The following is a 13340-nucleotide window of genomic DNA, read 5'->3' on the forward strand; positions in this document are numbered from 1 at the left end:
GTCATAATTGAGTTGTAAAGTCTGGGGAAAATATAACCCTAGTCTAGGCACACTTCCAAAAAGCACCTCAAATGGTGACAGACCTGTTTTTCTATTAGGAGTGGTCCTCACTGAGTATAATGCTAGTGATAGGCACTCTGGCCAGGGCCTTCCTGTCTCTGCCATGGCTTTCTGGATTTTTAACTTGAGTGTGCCATTCAACCTTTCCACTTTGCCTGAACTTTGGGGATGGTAGGGTGTGTGGAAAGCTTGCTCAATCCCCAAAGCAGACATTATTTCCTTCATTATTTCACCTGTGAAATGTGTACCTCTATCAGACTCTATCACCTCAGGTATCCCGAATCTACACACAAGCTCAGACATCAATTTCTTGGCAGTTACCTGTGCGGTTGCTCGGCTGACCGGATAGGCCTCTACCCAACCGGAGAACAAATCCACACAGACTAACACGTATTCGTACGTTGCAGATTTAGGCAATTGTATGTAGTCTATTTGTAACCTTTGGAATGGGTACAGGGGTTTTGGTGTGCATTTGGTGGGTGTCTTAACTACCTGTCCTGGATTGTGTAGAGCACATATGTGACATGCTTTTACGTGATTCCCTGCAGCCCTGCCAAAACCTGGGGCAAACCATAATTTACTCACTAATGACTCCATGGCATTTCGAGAGGCATGCACCTTACCGTGGGCCAAACCAGCCATTTGGGGGTATGCTGCTGCGGGCAGACACAGTCTATCCCCCATTTTCCACATTCCTTCACATTCTCTGGCACCAGCCTTTGTCCATTTCTCAATTTCCTCACTCGTCACCTTAGAGTACAGCCCCTTCGGGTCTGCTAGGTCAGTGTCTATTTTGCTCACCTGGTTGAGACCCTTCCATGGCAGCAGTGCTGCTGCTTTGGCTGCTCGATCTGCCTTCTCATTTCCGATACTCTCAGGGTCTCTTCCCCTTGTGTGAGCTTTGACTTTCACAATTGCCAACTGCTTAGGGAGTAATATGGCCTCCATCAACTGACTTACTAAGTTTCCATTCTTAATTGGCTTGCCCTGTGCCGTCAGGAAATTCCTAGACCTCCATATTGGGCCATAATCATGTGCAATGCCAAAAGCATACCTGGAGTCAGTGTAAATGTTTGCTGTGCTATCCTTAGCTACTTTACAGGCTTCTGTAAGGGCTTTCAATTCAGCCTCTTGTGCTGACATGTGTGGTGGAAGGGCTTCTTGTACTATGGTGTCATGTATAGTGACTACAGCATACCCTGTAACAAATTTGCCTTCGTCTGTTAGGTACCTGGAACCGTCCACAAACATCTCATAATCAGGATTTTTCAATGGGACATCAGTAACATGACTGAAACCGACTGTCTCTTGAGACATCAGGTCAACACAGTCATGCTGATGTAAATCATCTTCTGAGAGGGAGTTTAAAAATATCTCATCTTCATCTACTCCCCCCTCTGAATCATGAACTCCTACTGGTAAAAGAGTTGCAGGATTCAGAGTCAAACAACGCTGAAATGAGATGTTAGAGGAGGATTGTAGAGCAAATTCCATTTTGCTCTGTCTTGCCAAGGAAAGATGACGTCTGTCTACCTGTGTGAGGATTGCATGGATGTCATGTGGAGTATATACCACCAGGGGGTGGTCCAGGACAATGTCTGAACTTTTCTCAAGCAGGACCTGTACGGAGAGTACAACCCTTACACAAGAGGGCGTTCCCCTTGCAACAGCATCCAAACGTGCACTATAATATGCCACGGGACGCTTTCTATCTCCATGTTGTTGTGTGAGAACTGCAGTAGCATGTCCCATCATCTCAGTGACATAAAGTTGAAAGGGCTTCTGATAGTCAGGCAAGCCTAAGGCAGGTGCACTGGCTATCTGGAGCTTAAGTTGGTAAAATGCATCCAAAGCCTCTGGTGTCAGACTGAATGGTTTAGAGGAAAGACAGTCATACAAGGGTTGCATGGTCAGAGATGCAGATCTGATCCATGGCCTACAGTATGACACCAGACCCAAAAAGGTACGTAACTGAGCATGGGAGGTTGGCACCTGCATTTCTCTTACCACTTTGGTCCGTTCATCTGAAAGGTGTTTGGTACCTTGACTCAGACAATGTCCTAAGAACACCACCCTTTGCTTACAAAATTGCAGCTTGTCTTTACTGGCCTTACACCCGTTCTGGTAGAGGAAACACAGCAGGCTTATGGTCGCGGCTTCACATGTCTGTTTATCTGGGGCACAAAGAAGAAGATCATCAACATATTGCAACAATACAACATTATCAGAGGGAGGGTCCCAGGCATTCATGATCAGAGTGAGACACCTTGTGAACTGATTTGGACTGTTTTGTGCCCCCTGTGGTAGGACTGCCCAGGTGTATTGTTTACCTCTGAAGGTAAAGGCAAACAGGTATTGACAATCGGGGTGCAGGGGCACACTGAAATAAGCATTGCAAAGATCCACAACGGTATAATACGTGGTCCCTGTGGGAACTTCAGACAATAAGGTATGAGGGTTGGGCACTACCGGGGTCTCTAGCAAGGTCACTTTGTTTAACTCTCTTAGGTCATGGACCATGCGGTAAGTATCTGGTTCACCCTTTTTGCCCTGCTTTTTGACAGGGAACAGTGGTGTGTTGGCCACTGACGTACATTCTTTTAAAGCCTTAGCTTTTAACAATTCTACAATAGTTGTGGCTATAGCATCTTCTTGGGCGTGTGTCAGTGGATATTGTTTGATTCTAGGTGGCTGTGCTCCTGGTTTCAAGTTTACCATAACAGGAGGAACATCTAGTTTACCCAGATCTGTTTTACTTGTTGCCCACAGACTTTCCGGAACCTGAGACAATAACACACTTTCTTCATCAGTGAGGGTGAATACTGAATGTGGAGTATTCACTGTTGCAGATACTAAACAAAGTATCTCGTGATCGGTATGTGTGGTTTGTACATAAGCCTCACCAGAGGGGTGCAGCATAATGTTACAACCTAGTACTCCCATCACATCAGTGCCTAGAATATTGTCTGAGGTTTCGGAAACAAGGAATCTAGTCAAAATCCTGCTCCCCTGAAAGGACGTTTCTATGGGCTTTGTCTGGTAAAACGGGGCAGGGGGACCTGATACTCCCTGAACCATCTGACTCTCACCAGACAAAGGTAAATCTAAATGAGTGACAATGTCTTTACTGACACAAGATTTAGTTGCCCCAGTGTCTATGAGGAACGGCACCTCCTTTCCATTAATCAATACAGGTTGGAAAATTTGTATACCTCTCTCTGCTGAAGATAAGAGGGACACTGGGGCTGGAGAGCCTGTCCTTCATTGTGAGTTGCCCTGACCCTGACTAGGGGCAGGTTTTCTACAATTGTCACTTTGTTTTGGGCACCAACAATCCCTGGCCAGATGTCCCTGTTTTCCACAATTAAAACACTTTCGAGTTTCCCTCCGCCCTTGTTGTCTAGGGCGGGTGCCCTGTTGGCCTTGATCACTTGGATTTCCCAGGTTTAGGGTGCCCAAATTGGTGTAGTTTTTCACTGGGGCGGCTGCCTTTTTCTCTCTCTCATCTACAGCAAACCCAACAGCCTTGGCATACAAGTCATCTGGATTTGTGCGTCTCCAATCTGGGGTGCAACCTCTGATCTTTTCGGCCATATTTGGTCCGATTCCTTGCATGAATGCTTCAGCAATCATGGTGTTTTTCAAAGCATCAGGGACCTGATCCCACCCAGAGTCTATTACCTTGGTGAGTAGTCTGCCATAATATGCTTCAACAGACTCTCCCTTCTCCCTTTTACAGGTAGTCAAAGCGGTGCGTCTGGTTTCTGCTTGTCTGTCACACCACAATTGTAATCTATCTAAAAATTCGTCCCCGCTCATAGTGGTTTCTGTACTGTGAGGCTGATGTCTACTAAACTGGGCAGTAAGATTAATGGTTGTCATCAGTCCCTCGGTACATTTGACCTGTAGAAGGGCCATAAGATCCTTCCAACTAGCTTTGTAATTCATCTGGATCATTCTCATCTTCCTAAGAAAGGCACTGGGATCTAACTGAGGGTCTGGTAATTGTTGGCAAAGGGCCAATTGTTCACTGGGGGTCCAGGGTCGCCATTCAACTGTGGTGGTGGTGACATTTTGACTACTTGTCTCCCCCCCTCTTTGTGGAGTTCGGGATGTCCCTTCTTTTGAATCATCTTCAACATCAGTCCCAGTCGCTATATGGGGTTCTCGGATGCCCATGGTTCTCCTTGTCTGGGACCTAGTCAGGACCGGGTATAGATGTTGGGTTGGCTCTGGCGGAGGTAGTGGTGGGAAGGTCTCATTATCAGGTGGTTGCAACATTTTCACCTGCTGGGCATTGGGGCGGGGGGCTCCACATGCCGAACAGATCTCCCGAAAATAGGGATTTTGTTGACCACAGACTCTACAAGTCCAACCCTCAGGATCTCCATATGGTGGGGGTGCGGAGGGTGGTTTCTGCCGTCCTTTCTGATTCAAGATCACATCGGAGGGCAAGGTGTACAACACACCTTTCTTTGGATCTGATTTTTGAGGCCATCCCTCTTTCTCCGCCCTATTACTACATTCAATCAGAGCATATATTCCCCTTTGTAACTTATGCTCTTGTATCTGGCCTGCATGATCTAATCTCCATTGGTCCCAAAGTTTACTATCAAATAATCCTGTCTTGGAAACCCCTGCTCTCTTAAGGATTATCTTTACTTGGGCGGCAATTTCTTTCCCTTCTCCCATCTTTATTAGTTCATATGGGGTGTACCCTATCTTGGAGGATCCCTTCCCCATATTGGCTGATAGCTAGTCAGCCGTGAGCTTCCCACTCCTCTAGGGCAATTAAGACAAAAGAGGGTCACTTTGACTTCTCTAGTGGGAACTCCCAAACAGTCACTTCTGTTTTCCTTGAACTAATCTCTGATGTGCAAATTCTGGTGTAGTGCTCAGGGCAAAACCTCATTCGGTCTCCACAGACTCAACTTTCATGTCTGTGTCCCTTTGCCTAAACACACCTGAATCTTTGCACGTACTCGCGCGGATTCTACTCAGTCCTTAGTGCTACTACTCGGGTCCCATTCGACCCTGACCGTCCAGGCACGGCTGGAGGCTAGTGTTCCAAAACAAGGACTTTTCAATCACTCAGTACTTTTGTTCTCGCAACGCTAGGGATTAAGGATGGAGAATGACTCTCCTTTCTGTGCCGCCTTATACACTTTATAACAGATATAAACAGTGAGCAGGATCAAACTTAGCAAACCAAAGGACATGTACAAGGTCTCCCATTCAACTACAGACAACATACCCTTCAGGTTCTTGTACACTATATAATAATGCACCGATTAATATAAAGACATGCAGAAACTAACCTTACTCATCGACACACAGGATCCGAGACACGTAGGAACTCAGATTAGTTATTTGGCAAGACAAGGGCTTACCTTACAGCGCTGATTTATTCATCTGAGGTCCTCCGGGCCCGTCTCCAAAATCGGTCGGTGAGTGGATCAGTACACTATCGGCTGCACATCAAACGATTATCGGTGTCCCACGTTTGGGCTGCCAATTTCTGTTGAGGGCTCAAAACCCTCGAGATATGTTGTCGTAGGCCTAATTAAAAGTTAGAGTATATCGAGCTCGGGAAACAGACAGTCAGACACCTGGGTATCTTGAATAGAATGTTTCACTTTATTGTTCAGCAGCACAGGATTATAAAGGAAGCATATTTGCATGAAGATCACATGACCTGACATCTAAATATGGTCTCATGGATCCGGTAACACGTAGCATATATTTTCACATACATATATATATATCTTCAACTGAACATCTGCCAACTTATCTGACAGTTAGCAGAACATCCTAGATAAGCACAAAATGTTACATATACCACAGCACTGAGCATCAACGGTCACTTACACCACAACTTCCCGTATCTACAGTTTTTTAGACTGATAACAGACTATGTCTAACCACTGGCATACAGCTATCTATAGATCAGCAGAATGAGTCTAACTGCTAACGTGCAGTCTGAGACTTGTGGTTTTGCTGTCCAACTGACTTTTACTAAAGAGCAAGCTTATTTTAACCCTTACAATATCATGTTGGGGAATGCATGATGTTATGATCACTTTTTTATTCCATTTTTTTTTTTTAGAAAGGTGAATCCGCAAAGAAAAGACACCCCCCACACACACACACACACGCACACACTGCCACAGGGTTTACCGTAGTGTACAGACAGACTTCAGTAGTTACAATATTATATCAAGGCAGGGAATCTTCAGAAGGCTTCGGCTGTCATGTTAATATTTTCATATTTTATTTTGGTTTATTGAATTTTATGTAGTTTGCTAGTCTATATATTTGACACATATAGGCTACATTCACATGGCTATAAATTCATATTAAAGAGGACTTGTCACCTCCTCCGAGTCAGGCTCTTTATATCAATTAATATTTACTGATCCACTGATTCTGGCATAGTTAAAAAAAAATTCTCTATTCCCTACTGTTCCTGAGCAATCAGTGCTGTTAGTTTTGGTACTTGATATACTATTTAGGCTCTGTACGGTCAGAAGGACGGTGTTAGGCATGAGCTGACCAGGGGTATGATTCTGAACTCTGACCCTGAATGCCTCTGATTGGTACTTTGAATCACATGCCCCCTGCCTGACCCCGCCCTTCTGACATTACAGAGTTTAATTAGCACCAAAACTAACTGCACTTATTGTTCAGAAATGGACTAGCAAAAAAATTCTAACTGTGCTGGAACCATACAGCAGTGCCTGTTAACAGATGCTAAGCACTAGAATAGGTGGAGGTAGTGAAAGGTCTGCTTTTAAATGTATTTTTACAACTGCAAATCCACTCCGTAGTGTGGGCTAGATAACCGCATTATGGATCTCTATGATGTGTTATTTTGGGTATTTGGACGGGTGGTCAGATTGGGATTTGTGTCTATAATACAGATATATTGCAGTTGTGTGCATTAAGCCATGTCTGTGGTTGTTAGTGGAGGAATGCTGAAACTGATTAGGGGAAAATTGCAGGTTACTAGAATTAAATACGTATGGAGACATGAAATGAGACACTTGTCCCAGCAAATTACCCACCATTTCTTACATCCTGTCTGCACTTATATTAACTCTTTTCTAATCTGCAAAACAACGTAAAGTCATAGATTTAATTCAAATTAAAAATAATACAAAATGTGACTTAAGGGGCCAAATATCATAGCCGAGATACAAAATCTGTTCTTCAAGAAAATACTCTGGGAGAGAGTTTTCATACCTTGGTCACCAGTTTTCTCAAGTCAGGCTTTCTCCCAATAATCTGCGACTTTATCTTTTTGGAATTTTACTTCCTGTGTTACTGTGATTTTGCTACAACTGGACTATACCTCAGTGAGTTCCATGAATAATATTAACGTATAACGTGGCTTCACAGTTAAACCAAGGATAGAGATTTGGAAACAGGGAATTAGAAGTTAACTACTCAGGTGGATTATATATCTTGGTGGTGTTAACTTTTAAGCTTACTTTAGCAAATATTTGGACATGCAGATTCTTCTAGTGCTCTGTATGAACTTCCTCCAGTGACACAACAGCTTTTTTTTTTATTTGTTAAATTTTCTTACTGTTTAAAATCCATTGTGGATCATAGATGAGATTAATACAAGTCTGCAACATGTAAGACGCAAGGTTACATCAAGGTTTTCCAAGCAATTGTGCCTGCCTAAGGGGCCTGTGCTGGTGGCATGACTTCATCACATGATGATCTGTTTTCCATTAATTCACACCTTCACCTACGTAGCAAATTCCTTAAAGGATTATTCCCATCTCAGACTGTCATAACTTTGAGTTTGCTACCTTGTTGCGGTGGTCGGGAGTTACAGAGAAAGACGAATGGAGTCAATCGAGACCTATTTTGGGTGGAGTAGAGTTGGGAAAAAAAGTTACCAACTCCACTTTCAAAATAGAATTAGTATTTCTAATTATATTGTCCAATTTTTAACATTTTATGATTATTTAGATGCATAGTCCATTGCATGTTTACTTTGATAGTAATTCACTTGGTTTTTAATGAAATAGAAGTTGTAAAGATCCTCTGACTGGCCATGACTGTCAGTCATTTATGAGAGAGTCTGAGCCGGACTGTGGAGAAATAGGACTCAATGATTAGGCCTCCACAGTCCTGGTTCTCTACAGTACTTTCCTACCTCCCACAGAGCTAAATAGGAGTTGTGGAAATTACATAGAACAATCGTGTTAGGCTGTTTTTTAGAAATCCCTACTTAGTGTTCAGGAGCAGGGCCCAACCTCTAGACTCCATTTTTAAGTCCCCTTTAAAGTTGAAGAGTTGAAACGCTATATCTGGTGGCTGCATGTTTATTACCGTATATCGTAAACACAGTGGCATATACTAGTAGTGGTGTATGCTCAGCCATAAACCTTTTTATCGGCCTATATACTTCTCTGCTTAGCTTTCCCAGGAAAGGTGAACAATGCAAATCTTAACAGAAGCCATGTAGTTCTTAGCATTTCTGTCTCTTCAGTACAGACACACCCACAACTCAAGAAAACAATCCCAAAGTCTAGCAGTTTTCCTCTTGCCCCTAAGAATAATGGGCTGACCCTTCTTCTTTGGTAGGAGATTGCTTTGCAGTGGTCATTTCAATATCCGCAAGGTGAGAGCGCAGATGGTAGTAGAAAAACTGTTTGTAGGATTGTGCACAGACAGAGTTTTCCTCTGTGGATTTTCTGCTTCAATTCTACCTATATAAAAAACCGCCTGGAATTGGCGCACGCTCAATTGCTTCTTTATTCAGATTACTTCAGATTTAGGTGTCATTTGTAACCTATATTCTCGTGATGTGGGGGGTTCCAGTGATAAGATGTTTATCATTTATTCTCTGAATAGACAATAAATTTCTTTTGTGGCTTATCCTCTTTTTAAATTTTTGTTATATGCATTCTTGAATTAGGCCCCCAAGTAGGTCAGAGTGCGTCATTGACAGGGACGTAAATTGAGGGGGCACAGAAGGTGTAATCTCAGCCACGCCCACGAATCTTAGGGGGTCCATAAGCACTGGCATAAACTAAAGCTTTTGCAGTGGTTTCACCTACCACTGGGTCCATAAGCCAGAGTGGTCTGCACGTTACCCTTCCCACACTAAGGCTGATTCAACTTCTTTGATCTCCTGCTTTCTGATTCCCTTTGGTGAATGGTCGTCTGTGCCTTGTAAATGTATTTCCTCTGCCCTTTGGTGAGCTGGAGCTTGACACTTAGCCTTCTGCTGTCAAAAAAGAGAAAATTTACTTTTTTATCCCAAAAGGAACAACTGATCAGAATATAGTCAAGGATGGATTCTGTTGGGGAGCTTGTAGCACCAATGAGAGAATATTGCTGTGTGGGGGGCAATGATAGAGGATGGGAATAATGGGAATCTTGTGTGCACAGACAAATTGTAGACAAGTCTTCATTGTGTGAAATGAAAATGTACAGATGGGGCTGACAAGGCAAACCATATACATACTCCCCATGAGCACCTTCCTTGGCAAGATATGTCTATATCGCTTTCCTTGCCCTTGGTCTTCTACTCGATTTGTAACAGATGCCTGATGAAGGGTCTTCTGAAACATTGTATTGTTCAGTAACCTCTGGCACTTGACATAACAAATACTGACACTCTATACCCACACGGTGTTTGATAAGATACAATAAAACTAAGAAACAAACTCATAACCGATGTGCTGTGCTGTTCTATTTCTTTCTGGAATTCAAACATTGGGAAAGTGGTCAGTCCCGCCATAAACGTGCACCCGATTAAATGTTAACATTTGGATAGTGTTGCATGGGCTTTTTGCTCTGAATCAGGGATGTTACTGACAGCTGTGAGAAGTTAGGCTTTTGTACCAGGGCATTAGAGCCTTTACTTACTTCACTGTTGTCGCCTTCATGAACAATTGTAAATTACACACTAGTAAAACTAAAGCTCTGTTCACATTACGCTTTAGTTTCTATTTAAAACTGAGCCATGACTGCTGTGTAATAGATCCATTTTGTAAATAATATAATCCAATCCCAATGGGTTACATTGATTTGATGGGGATCCATCAGGGTTTTGGTATGTTTAGCAGGTTTACATCCTATTCACATTCCATTTGAAGCTCCCATATGTCAGGAGGATTTTCTGAATTGATACCTGTGATGGAAGTCTCTGAGAGATCCCAATATTGTAGACCTTTGCTAGGCATGGTCACCCATACAAGAGAGAATGTACCACGGTTTTGATTTGGTTTTTTTCAGGTGGATGTCTCTGCATAGTGTAGAGTCTACTTTCTATACAGAACAACAACATAAAAAAGTATATCAAGTCATACCAGCATGACTGTCTTGACCAAAACAGTGTCCTTGCGACGCAGTGTGAATGGGTGTCTATGGATGCATTTAATATATTTGCTGGGAAAGCCAAACATGTCCTAAATGTGAATTGTGAAACTACCAATAGTCAATTAAAAGTACTGTAAAGCTGACTGAAGCCTCAAACATAAATGTGAACAGAACCTAAGTGGATATTTAGATACTGATCTACTTAGACTTGAATGCCCCCAGACACATGTTATTTATTTCTAGTAAATTGACTCTGAATGTATTGTTCTATAGGATACTGTACTCGGCTCTTTTTTTATAGTCTGACACACCGAAAATTGAAGCAATTTACTTTTAGCTGAGAAGCCTAGAAACCTGCTGAGGTTAATGTTCTGTGTGATTCTGTTGTGCTTTGCAGAATAGAAAACAGATTACCTGCATTAAATACTTAAAGGACTTCACTACTATTAGCATGTGTCCATACAAATAACCCAACATGTCCTGCAGGTTTGTAATTTATACTAGGTGTCTGCATGGTCCGACTGAGGTTGTATAGGTTATTGGTTACACATGTGGCTCTGTATTGCAGGAACGTTTTCCAAGGCACAACCAGTACAGTGACACAGTCAGAAATCCATACGAGTTTCCTACATGTAAAGGGAAAAAAAAAAGAATTTCATTTTTAGTGTTGCATCATTTTTCCTCCTTCTACCAATGGAACCCAAACAACCAAGCATATTGTGTATAAGACTGGGATTGTACATTTATTTTGGCCACTGCTTCCACCATCCCGCTGAAGATCACGGTGTCACCCTTTGACACTTGAAGTAATTGTAAGTAAGAGAATGGGGTTCCGTTGTGACACCAAGGTGGCTGACTCTGAGTCACAGAAAAAAATTGACCTGTGTCCCATTCACATAAATTATTTCCAGTGATGCAGAGTAACAAAATGGTCATTACTAAAATTACTGGATAGTCAGAACCTTAATGCAATGGCCTAGGTAGCAAACCTCAGCTGAAAAATGCAGCAAATAAGTTTTTTTTTTTTTTTGTTTTTTTATGCAGCGTTTTTCTCTGTGGTTTTTCTTCCCTTATTAAATCTGTTGAGACTTTTCTGCAGCAAAAATTGACATGCTGCATTTTTGAAATTGCAGCTTTTCTGTAGCTGTTATTTTCTACAATGTGTGGATGAGAGTAACCAGAATTTGATTAATTTTGCTAGTACTGTAAAAACGCAGCGGCATTACTGCAGCAGCCTAAAACACTGCGATTCCACTACATGGGAAGGACCAAATCCAAGACTGGCTACAAAAGAAATGGAAAATATATAGGAAGTTATTATACTTCTTCCTTCTGCTCAATCCACTTCTGGCTTTAACTCACAAAACACCACAACAAAATCTTATACAAAAAAAAATAATGTGATTCCGCAATGTGGGGCCTAAGGCTAAGGCCCCATGTGGCATCCCGCAGTAAAAAAAAAAGCACTGCAGGAAAAACTGACGGCAATGCATCGCCATTCTTCTCAGAGCGTTTTAGACAGAAAGTTTGCAGAAGTTTCCTTTGCGGATTCTGTTTCAATTATACCTATGAGGAAACCGGTGGCATTTCCGTAGGTATAATTGACATGCTGAGATTTCCAAAACCGCGCCGCCTCAGCTCAGTTTTTACTGCAAAGTGGACATCCACTTTGTTATGACTGTAAAATGCTGCATTTTTTTTTGTGGGGCCACAGCCTAAAGGTGTTTTCCCATGAACATTTCCATGTTTAACCCCTTAAGGACTGAGCCAACATATGTTTTTCCATATGTTTTCTCTGCCTCACATTCCAAGAGATGAGGGGGAATTGGGGGAAATAAAATTTCTAGATTGTTAAAAGTTAAAGTTTTTGAAAATATAAATAATCAAGCCTGTTTGTGGAATTTTAAAGATTTTCTCTATCCATCTTAGTGGTGACTTCTGTTGGATTGATTGGTTGCCAATGGACATGACCATGAATGCTGGAATTTTCTATAGTCTGCTGCTTGTCCTTGTTGCGGACAGGTAATCAGGCATGAACACTAAAAACCCATCCGTGGTTCATACAAGTCCCATAGAGAGTTCCTGCATTTATGATCATATGCATTGTGAACCTATGAAGACAACAGATGTCACCACTAAAATGATTACAGGAAATCTTTAAAAGTCTTTCTGTGGAATCCGATTATTGGTTTGGAAGAACGCAAACTTCAAAACCAGGAGTTGGACATACAGTAGCTATACAGTGCCTACAAGTAGTATTCAACCCCCTGCAGATTTAGCAGGTTTGATAAGATGCAAATAAGTTAGAGCCTTCAAACAAGAGCAGGATTTATTAACAGATGCATAAATCTTACAAACCAAAAAGTTATGTTGCTCAGTTAAATTTTAATAAATTTTAAACATAAAAGTGTGGGTCAATTATTATTCAACCCCTAGGTTTAATATTTTGTGGAATAACCCTTGTTTGCAATTACAGCTAATACTCGTCTTTTATAAGACCTGATCAGGCCGGCACAGGTCTCTGGAGTTATCTTGGCCCACTCCTCCATGCAGATCTTCTCCAAGTTATCTAGGTTCTTTGGGTGTCTCATGTGGACTTTAATCTTGAGCTTCTTCCACAAGTTTTCAATTGGGTTAAGGTCAGGAGACTGACTAGGCCACTGCAACACCTTGATTTTTTCCCTCTTGAACCAGGCCTTGGTTTTCTTGGCTGTGTGCTTTGGGTCGTTGTCTTGTTGGAAGATGAAATGACGACCCATCTTAAGATCCTTGATGCAGGAGCGGAGGTTCTTGGCCAAAATCTCCAGGTAAGCCGTGCTATCCATTTTCCCATGGATGCGGACCAGATGGCCAGGCCCCTTGGCTGAGAAGCAGCCCCACAGCATGATGCTGCCACCACCATGCTTGACTGTAGGGATGGTATTCTTGGGGTCGTA

General features: G+C 42.3%; 1 protein-coding gene across 1 annotated transcript in view; it reads left to right on the forward strand.

The window, feature by feature from the left end:
- ANK3 (ankyrin 3) overlaps nucleotides 1-13340 on the forward strand; it is a 436797-nt gene that overhangs the window by 31134 nt on the left and 392323 nt on the right. The window lies entirely within an intron of this gene.

This window comes from Leptodactylus fuscus, chromosome 10 (genome assembly GCF_031893055.1).
Source record: "Leptodactylus fuscus isolate aLepFus1 chromosome 10, aLepFus1.hap2, whole genome shotgun sequence".
In the NCBI taxonomy this organism is placed as follows: domain Eukaryota; kingdom Metazoa; phylum Chordata; class Amphibia; order Anura; family Leptodactylidae; genus Leptodactylus; species Leptodactylus fuscus.